The sequence below is a fragment of the Ruditapes philippinarum genome, unplaced genomic scaffold (assembly GCF_026571515.1).
Source record: "Ruditapes philippinarum isolate M1 unplaced genomic scaffold, ASM2657151v2 ctg1285_1_1_1_1, whole genome shotgun sequence".
In the NCBI taxonomy this organism is placed as follows: domain Eukaryota; kingdom Metazoa; phylum Mollusca; class Bivalvia; order Venerida; family Veneridae; genus Ruditapes; species Ruditapes philippinarum.
In genome coordinates, this window is record NW_026856576.1 from 45,370 (window position 1) to 58,806 (window position 13,437).

General features: G+C 31.9%; 1 protein-coding gene across 2 annotated transcripts in view; it reads left to right on the plus strand.

The window, feature by feature from the left end:
- The window catches only part of LOC132747034 (interferon-induced very large GTPase 1-like), a 53,309-nt gene that overhangs the window by 6,792 nt on the left and 33,080 nt on the right, over positions 1-13,437 (plus strand). Inside the window, exon 1 of one of the 2 annotated variants that reach the window (XM_060736345.1) lies at positions 11,804-11,968. The exons of the other annotated variant lie outside the window; for it this stretch is intronic. The gene's annotated coding sequence lies outside the window, so the exon portion shown is untranslated. Of the gene's footprint in view, positions 1-11,803; positions 11,969-13,437 lie in introns of those variants that run through there. 2 annotated transcript variants of the gene reach the window in all.

Below are 13,437 nucleotides of genomic sequence, written 5' to 3' on the forward strand. Positions count from 1 at the left end.
TATTATCCTTTGTTTATCTCGACTTATAGTTTTCTTTCGTTTGTTCCCTTCAGACGTGTGAAAAACACAAACTAGACGATAATTGCTCAATAGCCTGTGTCATAATGATGATAATGTTTGTAACAAGTTTAGCTATCTTTATAAAAGTTAATCTATTTAGCGTGTTGATTGACTTATGTCCAAAATGAGTGAATTTTGCGTTCTTTATAAATATTCGAACACTGTATTAATTCATTATGACTTTAAATGTAAATAAAATAGTGAAAGTATAGAAACGCTATCGTTGCAATATTGTTTCGCAACATCACCACCAACACAATCAGCGGTCGAACAATCTCGAGAAAGACCCGATAAATAACACGGGAGGATATCCGGATCAACCACCCTGAAAACAATGTTTTCACTATATTGGTGTATTACTGAGTAAACCTCACTATTTTTTTTATCACAGACACCCGTATTTCATTTGGTAAAAATCCGCTTATGTTACTTTGTTAAATATTGGGTAGGCCTATGAAACAAGACTTGGGGATATCATAGTTTATTTGACATAAGGTATGCACATGTCTTTTGTAAAAATCGGTTTCTGCCTTATTCAAACCCTAAAATGTTTATCTCGACATTTCGTTATCTCGATATTTTTTGGACGGTCCCTATGACTTCGAGATAACGAGAGTCGACTGTAGTCTTACTGATGTTTTTTTTCTTGCGAAATAAATTCTAACATCGTTCAATATCGTTATCGGATATTTCCGGAAAGTTTTTTTTTCAAACTCTTTGGCATAATATTATTAACAAATACTCATCCTTTATCGCCATGTACTTAATTCGGTTATTAACGGTTGATTATTAATGAATACCAAATATTTTGAAAAATTACATTTTGAAAATGACTGTTTTATTACAAAATTGACCGATGTTAAAAATCATTTCAGTAAGATTACCTTTATTAACTCACGTAATTCATTTTCCTGAATGCGATATTAGAATTGAATACAAATAAAAAACATCTGTATACTTAAATATTTAGCAAAATATTAATGTTGACAATGTCTGTAAGCGCCTAGGTGAGAAATGTTTTAACTAAAAGATGTTTTTCAAACAGCGTATCTCTTACTAATTAATTTAAGAAATAATTAAAGACATTTAATGATAAAATATGACATGTATATTAAAAACAAAAATGAGATTAAATGATTACTGGGACTGAGAATTTTATAAATTAAGTATCTCGAAATACATAATTGAATATATTAACAAGGGAAGAAAAAAATGGAGACAAGAACGATCGAACGAAGGCAAGATGTAATGAACGAATGAATATACGATTGATGGTAAGGGCAAAAGAAGGAAAACAAAAGAGAGAAAGAACGAAGGAAGAACGCACGATCATATAAAGGATCAAACGATAGAAAGAAGGAACGATTAAAGGACGAGGAACTAAAGAAAGAAGGAATTAACAAAGGAAGAACAACGAACGAAAACGGACAAAGGAAAGACAAAGAAATGTATGAACTAATAAATGAAGACAGGAAGGAAGGTATGGACGAAAGAAGGAAATAAGGAACAAACGAACTAACGAAGGCAGGAATAACGAAACAATAAACAAACAAAGGAAGGAAGAACCAAAGAACGATAGAATGATAGAAAACGTGAAGAAAGGAAGGAAATATAGAGAGGGAAGGAACGAAAGGAAAAAGAAGAAACAATCAAACGAAGGAACTAACAAATGAAAAAAGAATGAACGGACAAACAACAGACGAACGGACATACCAAGGAGGGAACGAAAGGACGAATGACTTAAAATGGACGAAATATGATTGAATAACTACTTATCATAGCACCGGCTGCTAAAGTGTTATAGTTATACATAATTATGTTTATGGTATTTTTAGTTTGTTTAAAAGGTTGGTTATTAAGAATTGCTAAAGCTAAACATGCGTGTTTTTGCAAGTATTTTGTTACACTCATAGGTGTTTGTTCATACTCCGACCGTAACATGAACTATTTGCTTAGGAATTACTACTGAATATTTATGAATTACTATTGAATATTTTCCCAGACAGAAGCAATGTTTAACTTGCTGCACAACTTTGACTTTCCTTGCTGCAAAACTTTGACTTGCTGCGCTACTTGGACTTGATACAGTATAAAACTTTCTAAATAATTTTGATTTGTTTCTGCAACTTTGAGACTTGCTTGTATTGCTAATATAATAGTGTCCTTGCTGCATAGCCTAGACTTGCTGCACGACTGGGGCTTACTGCATAAGATGAACTTCCTACAATGTTAGAGATTCTACACAGCCTAGGTTTTCTGCAAAACATCAACAAACTCCTTAATTTGGACTTGTTGCATACTTTTGTCTTGCTGCGCTTCTTAGACTTCCTATGTGGCTGCTCTATTTAAAAGGCACATCTCACTTGTTCACAGGTTAGCTTATTTCATAGGAAGAGGAGCTCACTAATAATTGCTCATTTCAATCGAAGCAGACCTCTTTTATCAGGATCCTAGATTTGCTGCGTTGCTTGATTCCTTCATAACATGAATTTCGCCAGGTGTTTTGCTGACGGAATGAGACTTTAGCTACTTAAAACGATTTTTAACCATTTTATTATGGTTTCGTTCATAGTAAATTGTTTCTACCTCTACTATTTTATTTTCAATTTCATGTCATATAAATACACATGCGCGAACCGAATAGAACACAACAATTATAACGTCACTTCAAAATGGCTATTTTGACAGGCAAACGCTTTACATCATTCACATTGGTCTTAACAACAAGCAAGTGGTCGAATGATTTAGAAGTAAGGTCCAATTACTTATGACTTTGATTGCAGTTTGAACTGTTGATGAGTGTATCGGTACGTGTGTGCGTGTGTGTGCGTGTGTGTGCGTGTGTGTGCGAGTGTGTGTGTGCACGCGCGCGCGCGTGTGTGTGTTTATTTATACTCGAAAACTGTTGCCCATTGTGGGCTAGTCCTCTTGAAGAGTATTTAATTTAGTCATTTTAGATTTTTGAGAATAGTGCAAAATACTGATACAGAAATAAACCTATTTCCAGAAACTTCTTCTGGTTCTTTAACATGTCAAAAGTCCATGCATTCATACACGAAGCTACTAGTAAAACTCATACGAAAGACTGATTAATATTTTTAATGGCTAGCCCGGGAATCGAACCCACAATGTCGAGACTTCAAGTCTTGCGCTTTAATCAATATATTTAAGCGGGCGGGTTACATGATTTATAGTTTCGTAGATGCCATTATAAATATAATGGACTTTGATAACACCTGAATCAACATGAAAACAAAAAGTATCTTTTTGTGCTCATGCAGCGCCTGTTTAATAATGCTGTAATTACAGTTAATACTTGTGCAAGCTTGAAAAAGTGATTGCAAACAGTTATGCAAGGCTCTCAATAGTACGACCCAATAATCCGACTTTGCATGTTAAAATATTTAGACTATTAAAATATTTTTAAGATGAGTTTTACTTGGATGCATTTTTGTCATTGGCCATCTGTTTTAATATTTTTTGATTTAATTGATGAAGATGATTTGTTGATTCTAACGGATTTGCAACAACGACCGCAATATTAAAAAACACGTAAGAAATTTTTTAGAAATATATCAGAAATATACTTGAACATTATAGACTTAATATCGATCAAACACATAAATTATTTATTTGACATAACTGAGAGTACCGTAGTTTAGTTCTTATCATTCCACGTATTACATGTCAATACTCTTCTTCGCCATCCTTGTTTACTCTTCCAGTTTTTGGTTCGGTGCCTTTTAGGTAGTCTGCTGGTGTGAATGGTTTGTTTCGTGGGCCGCGTTCTGTGAATGTCGCATTGCCTTGATCTCTCCTTTCATCTTTAAAGGGATTGTCACATTATTGGTGGTCTTGTTATTTTATGCTAAATTCATAACTATATAGCATTTTAAAATAGTTTGTAAATGGAAACATTGTTAAACAGAACTTAAGTATCTGAGAAACTAATATAGAAATTAGAAAAACTCTATGAGAAACCGAGAAGTTAGTTTCCACAACTCCTTTAGATTGATTAAGAGTACCTGCATATATTTATTCCGGTGGACCATTAAGATTATTTTTACTTGGCAAATGAGATTCCCAGATTTTAAATTGTAATTTTAAAACTACCAAAGAAAAATCTACTCATATTCAAGTCGTCTCTGGAAATTTTAAAGGAAATCAAACTGACATTAAATACAACCCATTATCTCGCATTGCATTTGGTTTTCCCCTGCAAGTAGCTGTTCGTCGACAGCCTCTATCATATCCTTGCCATCAATCAAGTTACTATATGCATTTTAATAGAGAAAACCAAAATCCCTAAAGAACGCCCTTAAAAATTAAAATATTGCAGACTTGCTACGCCCCCTAGCACTGGCTTAAGCAGAATTAATCATTTGAACGTGGTAATTGAGAAATGTTAATTTTCAAAATGTCCGCATGTGTTTATACGGCGGTTATAACGGAGCTATTTAATGTGACTCTTTCGTGCCATTCCATGTAAAGCGGCGTATATATGGTTCCCATGTTAAGGAATGTGCCCCAATCAAGAACGGAATGGGCGGAACGACACAAAATAGAATTTTGAAAGAAAACTTAAGCGAAACACTAATGTTGTGCTAAACGATATATAGGGATCGAAAACATAATAAAATTGCTTAAATGCACGGGGCCTTCATGTCATATTTATGTTTCAATATTTTGGCGGCATATCAATTAAGAAATTAATAGCCCAACTTAGCCACCTTCGAAATGACAGAGCATTATAATTAAGGATTATGTGTCCGTTGGTCTTTTATGTCAAATCCATAAATCAATTACGTAGACAATATACTTGTTATGTGGGGGATATGTTTTACACTTGATGGGGTATTTTGTCATAGTTGTTAACAAAGGGAGGATTGTTCCTATTACATTTAATTTCTTACAATTGTTGCGATATACGTTTTTATTCTTTTTTTTATGGTTTCCTTTCTTATATCGTTTAGTAGCTTACGTCAGTCAAAACTGTATAATTGTTGATTAAACAAAACACTATGGAATTTAACTAGAATGCCAGAGGTACTTTTACAAACCATAGACTAATTTACAGTGATATCAAAATTAAATGGCAGAATTTAATTGTGATAAGCAATACATCATGATGGTGTGATATCATTTTATTTAATTTTTGCCTGATTAAATTGCTTTAATTGATATTTTTTATTTTTACCGCACCTTTCAGGACTAGATTCATTTGAATTACATCATTATAAGTTGGTTAAAAGTATCGGATGATTGTCAATGATGCTTAAGTTGAAAAATATCGTTTGAAAATTAAAACAAAACGCATTGCATTTAATTGTGTTTGATATGTGGATAAATACATGTATTGTGATAAAGGCTCATGCAGGGAAACGTGCCGTCTGATCTATTAAGTTCCAGTTAGATAATGGATGAAAATAAGATTTGATCTTATCAAGGTTCCCGACAGTACTTGTACTCTTCTACCCTTAAAACCACGTTCACATATTAAACTGTTTCCTTGAATTGCAAGAGAAAGTTGTTCTTTGGTTTCTTTTAATTTATAAAGGTTTCCTTTACGAAACCTTACGATCAACCTATACTATATAAACATGTTACATAGCTTCAAAACACTCCCATTTCTGTAAGATGATATAAATGTGATTTGAGCACAACAAGGTAAAACATTCCTTTTGGTACTAACTATACATTCGAGTGTCCAAACGGTTAACGAAGCACGATTTGTAATCTAAGATTAGCTGGTCATCTGGGTCCAAACCAGTAAGGGACAAGCGTTCTTTTCGCGCGCAGGAATCGTTTGGCTCATTGCTTAAAACTGGATGGTTCCGATATTATATTCAAAATTCTTTCAAAAAGCGTATAGCACAATATACACAATCGAACTTAAAATAAATTTGTATAAATGAAATGAAACTAACTGTGCATCACTGTTCGCCGATTTGCTTTTGTACGAGCAAAATTCAAAATTTAACTATCCAGATACACAACAGAAATGATCAACAAATGACATTTAAGATACAGAACTCATATTTAGGTTAGATAGTTAGTAGAATAGTTTATATTTAAAGATCGTAAGTGTTTGCAAATAGTCCTCGTTTTTTCCTTTATTTTGATAAACACATCATTAAAACAAATGAAAGGGGAGATTATTGTTATTTCAATATAGTGAATTTTTATATTTTAAATTAGATGAAGAAGTACCTCATGCAATATCTTATTAGTTGTACATGTATGTTTCTCAATACCTTTTGAGTTCGATTTGCTATATCTTGTAGTCAATATTTTATATTTTGCTGTAAGGCTACTATTTATCTAGAATTTTAATGAACAAAGAGATACCGTTATCATTAATTACGTAGGTATTCTACTTCACATCATTTGTACTGGCTTATTTATAGAATCCTGTTTTCTATGGAGATGTGATTCCGTTGTTGAGGCATATAGCATGTTCATTCAGGCATTTTACGCTTGGCTTTCCTTTCTGATTACATTCGATATTTTGTCTTTCTTTCTTGGCTCCTGTTGCTGCTCTTCTTTCCTTTTAGACATTGGTTATTTTTGTTCATGTCATTTGTTGTTTCATTCTTCTTAGTATATGTATATAAATTTTTTTTTCTGTGTTTTCTTTATTTACTCTCCCTGGAACATAATGACTGTTATAACTGTTAAATTTATCTTAGCGGGGAATCATTTACACTGGCTCGTCTAACATGGACATGATCTGTCTAAGAGCGTGGTTTTGTATACCATTAACCCGTTTGAACTGAAGGCGGTGGCCCTCAGTTTACAATCATGCATGTCGTCGTTAACATTTCTATGTCAAGTGTAAATAACCTTAACTGATTATGTTCATTCTTGTCAAGGGGTAACGGCATTTACAGTTCGTATTTCATTCCAATCTAGGTATTTGGCTTATTCTAATTCCCTTTTGGTCGATTTCCCTTTTAATTGCATGTTTTAAATTTTATGTGAATCTTCCTTATTTCACGACTGCTAATTTTCTCACCTGCTCAACTATTACGCAACATTGTTGGACGAGAATTTTTTGAAGACAGATGCCGTTCAGACAAAGATACTGTATTACAGGGCAATTCCCCCATCAACACAGCAAACGCTACGGTTACATTTAGAATAGTTGTATCCCTCATGCAAAGTTTAGTATTTTGGAATATTTTGGACTCAAGTTGAACGAAAGATTTTACATGTGAGACATAAAGGTATTTTGTTACCTCGTGTAGACAACATTCCCATTCATTACAGATCTATAATTGCTTGTAGAATTGCAAATACTTGAACAATAACAGATCGAATAGTACAAGATCTTATTTGTAATGTGCGTTCCGTAATGTGCGTTCCCACAGTTTTTGTACAATACAAAAGTGTTGCTTGGTTTAATCTTTTGATCGAATTTTTAAGTAGATAACTTTTTACTACGAACAATGTAAATAGCTACGTAATTGAGATTTATTGAACCAATACATGTAATAAATGGTTATTCCACTTTAAAGGGACTATTGTAATGCTATCAAGTTACATAATTAAACAAAAAATGTTATTGTCGGGACATAGAAGTCATTTTTTAAAATTCTTTTAATACCAATGTAACAATACTTGAAGATTAAACAGTTAAAAAGTAAAATGTTGGATTTTCTTATTTCTGTTATAATTTTCTTTTTCTTTAAGTAAATCGATAAATAATTGGAAGGTATAACTTTGTTGACAGTATCTAGTACAATACGTGACTGCAAATCCCAAAATAATTGTGTCGATAATTCTGATAATAAAAGTGCGGTACATCAACCTGTATGAAAAATCTAAGTTAAGCCAAAACTTAATTTTTCTGGAACAGAATATTATAATAATTACTCATATAAATGTCGATACTATAGCACTTATTTGAAATATACACTACCGAAATAGTAAATTTCGAAATCAACAACTTATTTGGCGTTCTAGTAATATTCCCGGATTCAATTCTTTTAACCACTGGAAAATGCAACAAGCCGTGAATGATAAAGTGGTTTCATCAAACATATAAAATAATGAAGACAACAATGAACACTTTAATGGACTATTGTAATGCTATCAAGTTACATAATTAAACAAAAAAATTTATTGTCGGGACATGGAAATCATTTTTTAAAATTCTTTTAATACTTTAATGGACTATTGTAATGCTATCAAGTTACATAATTAAACAAAACAATTTTTTGTCGGGCCATGGAAGTCATTTTTTAAAATTCTTTTAATACCAATGTAACAATACTTGTAACTTGTTACCGTGAATGATAAAGTGGTTTCATGAAACATATAAAATAATGAAGACAACAATGAACACTTTAATGGACTATTGTAATGCTATCAAGTTACATAATTAAACAAAAAATTTTATTGTCGGGACATGGAAGTCATTTTTTATACTTTAGTATTAAAGTATTAATTTATTAATTTATTTTAGTATTAAAGTATTAAAGTGATTATCATTAACTTGTAACAATACAATGTAACAATCTTTTAAATCTAAAATATTTACATATAAAAATGAATTATCCATTATTATTTATGCAGACAAGTATATTTTCTAAAACGATGTATTGTAAGATATTTAACGTGATAATATTGGTCAAAATAAATGCAAAAGTAAAACGCATATCTAATAATCTGTGTTATGCATATATTATCATCGCCATTCATATTTTCACTTTCATGACTGACAAATATTAGATTCAGACAGATAAACGTCCCAAAATACTATATGATCGGCAGGTCTTAGATTCGGTTTAATTTGTCCGGAGTGTTACGTACGTAGTTCTCTGAAATACTTAAAGGTACAAAAACAATGCAACGTGATCTGTTAAAAAAAAGTAAAGCGTTGCCAAAAAATCTGTTCAGATGCATTTGGAAAAATAAGAAGAGTTGAAAAGAAACAAATACATTATCACTCAAAAGTTCAATTCGGTAAATTGCGAAATAATATGCGAAGACGAAAAAGGAAAACCATCAATGGTGTTAAGATATAAAGACAAGCGCATTTATTAACATTGGTAAGATTGCATGATTTCATTTATTGTAGCACTTAAACTCATGCTAAAGTAGATCTAATAGAATAGCCAATTGATGATTTAGCTTCTTATGTGTATAATTATTAGGTTAAGAGTGTTTCTGTTATATAGCTATGGCGAGTAACTGTCAAATTGTCCTTATAAATGATTTCAAAATGTAATAAGGAACGCACACCTCGACCAAGACGCAAGTTCAAGATATATAGGCCTTCACTCTTACTTAGTTAAGCTGAGCGGATGGGCTGTTTAATATTACATAATGTAAAGTCAAAACATTTACAGAGACATAAACTATAATATCACCATCGCATAGGTTATATATAAGATTTTATAATTCATAATTTCGTATGAAAAACATAAAATATTTAAACCACTTTTGTGTCTCGAGCTAGGTCACAGCCCCGCAAGCATGATCTAATTTTCCGATAACACCAACGTGAAAAGCATAAAAAGTTGTTGCAAATTAGCTGTCAGACTAAAAGATTTACTATAGTTATATACATCGATGTCTGATTGCCATTTACACATTGTATACTAACCGAAATACGTATAAATAACACTGTAGTTCTATATCACAGACGTTCATCATATATGTGTCTGCATAAAATTTGTTATTACGCTTTGTTCTTAACGACAACTTTCTCTCTTCAAATCCGGTAAAAGTTGATGGGTTTTCTTATTAACTTGTCGTCATGATCAATGTGCTTTTTACGGGACCTTAAAGTGTTACGGTTATACATATAACACTCGAATAACGCTTTGTTATAGTCACATTTACACATGTATATTCCCCGTATATCCCAGCAGCAACTTTTATAGCTTATATTATACAATGTAGCTTATATTATCTTCTATACTCTCCCATATACTGTATGTGTAGAAATATTCGCGGGCTTCAAATTTTCGCGATCTTCGCGGTGACATTCGATCCGCGAATTCATGTTTAGTGCTAATATTTCTACACCAATAATTTCTTAATAGTCATATTTTCGCGATTCTATAGAACAATGTATGTCAGAGTGTGATATGCTTTCACACTTTTTATTTAAATGTTAACTGAGTAATTGTGTTTTGTTTCCTAAGATATTCATCATTTAAAATAGTTTATTATGTTTTTTTGTATTGTTTGTTTAGAAAAACGAAAACATGATCTGATCAGATGTCAAGACGTTTATAACGCAAACTGTGAAAAATTATGCACTTAACGGGCATTCTTTTGTTTGCTATAATCTGTCCGCTAGAAAATGTTTTTTTCTGTACAATAGCGTACTGTTTGACACCTGGTATTGAAAATACGTGTGAACTCCCACGATGATTACAGTTATTTTCCTTATTTTCTAACCTGAGTGGTCAACGCGAATTCATGATTTTCGGCAGTCACCTCCGCGAATTCAAAATAGCGCGAATATTTGTATAGACCCCCCCCCCCCCAAAGTAGACCTTTCCGCGAAAAATTGCAACCGCGAATTTAAATACACATACAGTATCCGGATAAGTTAAATTTGATGTAAATATACACACGGCCGATATTCAAATTAGCAGAAAACTACCTTCAGGCAACGGATAATGCCCACCAATTTGAAGAGTTTTGAAATTAACCAGGTTCAATCTGTTCTAAAAGTAAATATTTTTAAGTTATTGATTTATATAGTACCGGTATGCCATATGATTATCTACTCTGTCCTGGAGCACATGATTTACATTTTATGGTGATAATGTTTTGTTTGTTTATGTTCTTGTTTATTTCATATAGGTGACTAGTATTATCACTTTAAAAACGTTATCATGTATCATTAAGTTTTTCTGTCGGTAGATGTATTTACAATTGTTAAAAGCTCTCTCTAAAGTTATCGTTTTGCTGAGTACTCTTCTCAAATTTACACTGTAGCTCAACATCACTAAACAAAACTTCCACTGTGTTATATGATGAACATGGAAAGAAGAGTTAAAGTGTTTTAATTTGTATTCCAACAGTATTCAAATGTGAATTTGTTTGTAAGATATTTTGGCTTTTGAGGGTAAAAAACGAGATTTTAAGATAAAAATGATTACTTCATGTTAAGCATTCACTACGTCATGCATTAGTTGGTCAATTTCTGGCAACGTTTTCCACTTTTAAGAAATGAATTAGATCATAGTACTTTAATTTGATAAAGTGTTAAAGCATGACTATAGGACTCAACTCGAATAATTGCTCTTTTACGTTTTCAACATGCGGAATAAACGATTTCAGCTTGATGATCACGATAACAGCTTAACGAATTCACGATCTAACTTCCGGAATTCACGATTTCAACTTCATGAATGTACGATTTCATCTTCACGAATGCACGACCTCTACTTCATGAATTCACGACTTAAACTTTATGAATCAAAGTTAAAAGCGTAATTCATGAAATTAAAATAATAATTTCATGAAGATGAAATCATGAATTCATGAAGTTGAAATTGTGAATTCCCGACGATTAAACTTTGAATTCAAGCAAATGAAATGGCGAATTCAAGAGGTTGAAATGTCCCGATCGGTCTTTCGTAGAAATACGTTTATTCATATTTGATAAAGTTCATCGATTTCAAAAAGTTTTCACAAAAGTAACTCATAGCAGTAAATGAATGCATGCATGGTTGCAGATAAAGCATGTGATCGTTTAAAATATATTGTGTTACGTCCACCAAGATCTATGTAACCAATCAATGATTTTAAACATGTAGTATCTAGTTTTAATCTGATTAAACATTTTGGTATCTTACGCACGTGATTTCAGAGTTGTGAGCCTACGTTAAACAGGAATATTTTGTTGTACATACCACATTCAGTGCAATATATGAATTTTTAGGTAGGTTTTTTTTGTTAACATATTTATTATCGCTTGTTTCTAGCATTGGCATTTAAAACATATTTCAGTGACTTATCCTTCTCTACTTTTTTCTCTTTTTTGTCTGTTCGTATTGTAATAAAACTTAACTGTGGAGATGAAGAGAAAATATCATACTAGTATGCGTTGAAACCGAACTGGTAAAATGCATGTCTGACCTCTATAAACAATGTTTACAATGTCATGTCCTGGTTCAACTGAAAGTCAAAAACAAAGTTATCAAAAATCAGGGCCGTCATGGTTGTTGATGTTTTATCTCATATATCCGAGATGTTTTCATCTTCGTGATTTGTTTAGATAATGATTATAATTGCATCCTGTACCTTGTACTCTGCTTTATGAAACAGTCTAAGCTGTTTCTCTGGTAGAAAGTACATTTGCAGAAATGATTTTTTAAGTATTATCGTGAAAATGAAATCCATTTGCCAGTTTATAACATATGTAAATCATGTTAGCAAAGAGAAGTTTGGCTTTAGAGTGTAAAATAAAGATATTTTAAGATAGATATGAATCACAAAGTTTTAAATAATATGTACATGTGAACGCCTTTGCTATAATTTAAAACATGAACCCTTGCAATACTAGCATAGGCAAAAAAGCCTTTTCTAAAGACATGAATCGAAACAAGGCAATATATATGTAGAGTTAATTCAATAAAGTCTAAAATAATCTTACCTAAGTATTGATGTTTTAAAAATACTATAATCGCGTATTCAGAAATAAACTTTTAAGATATCGTGTCGCTTTTCTACGGAAGTATTGGGGCAACTTTTTAATACTGCCACACGACACTTGACAATGCAATTTACAGTCCAAATTTTGTAATGGATGTGTGTCATGTAAAAAATGATTTACTAAGTTTTTTCCCTTTGTGTTGTCGATCATGAAGAAAAAAGAGATCGTTTTATCTAAAGTATTGTATACCGCTATTTGTGTTAATGTCTATAAAATCATGTAAGTGAATATCGTATTTTAGCGTAAATATACGCTATTACCAGAGGGCGTTTAAAGCTTAATAAGTTTCAAGTTTTGTGAAAATCAATTTATTTGCATGAGAAAAAATGACCTTAAATATTTAAATTTAAACTGACCATGCTTATTTCATACATTTATGATAAAGTAAGCGGGGAGACTTTTCCAAAAGGAGTTATTTAGGAGTGTTTCTCCTGCACATAAAAAGCCAAAACTCCTCAAGTGTAATTAAATTATCAGAAAAGTTGGGGCGTGCATTTGATTTAACAGTTTTTATTAAAACAAACATGAAATGAAAAGAAAACTTTAAAAACTATATAAGCAGTGGTGAAAGTGAAAATGATGTTAAAGTCAATAACTGATGACGATCAATGGATCTCAGAAAAATAATTATAACAAAGTTTGAAGTTACATCCACTTTAACCACAGCTTGCCGGAATTCAAGACTTGTATACTAA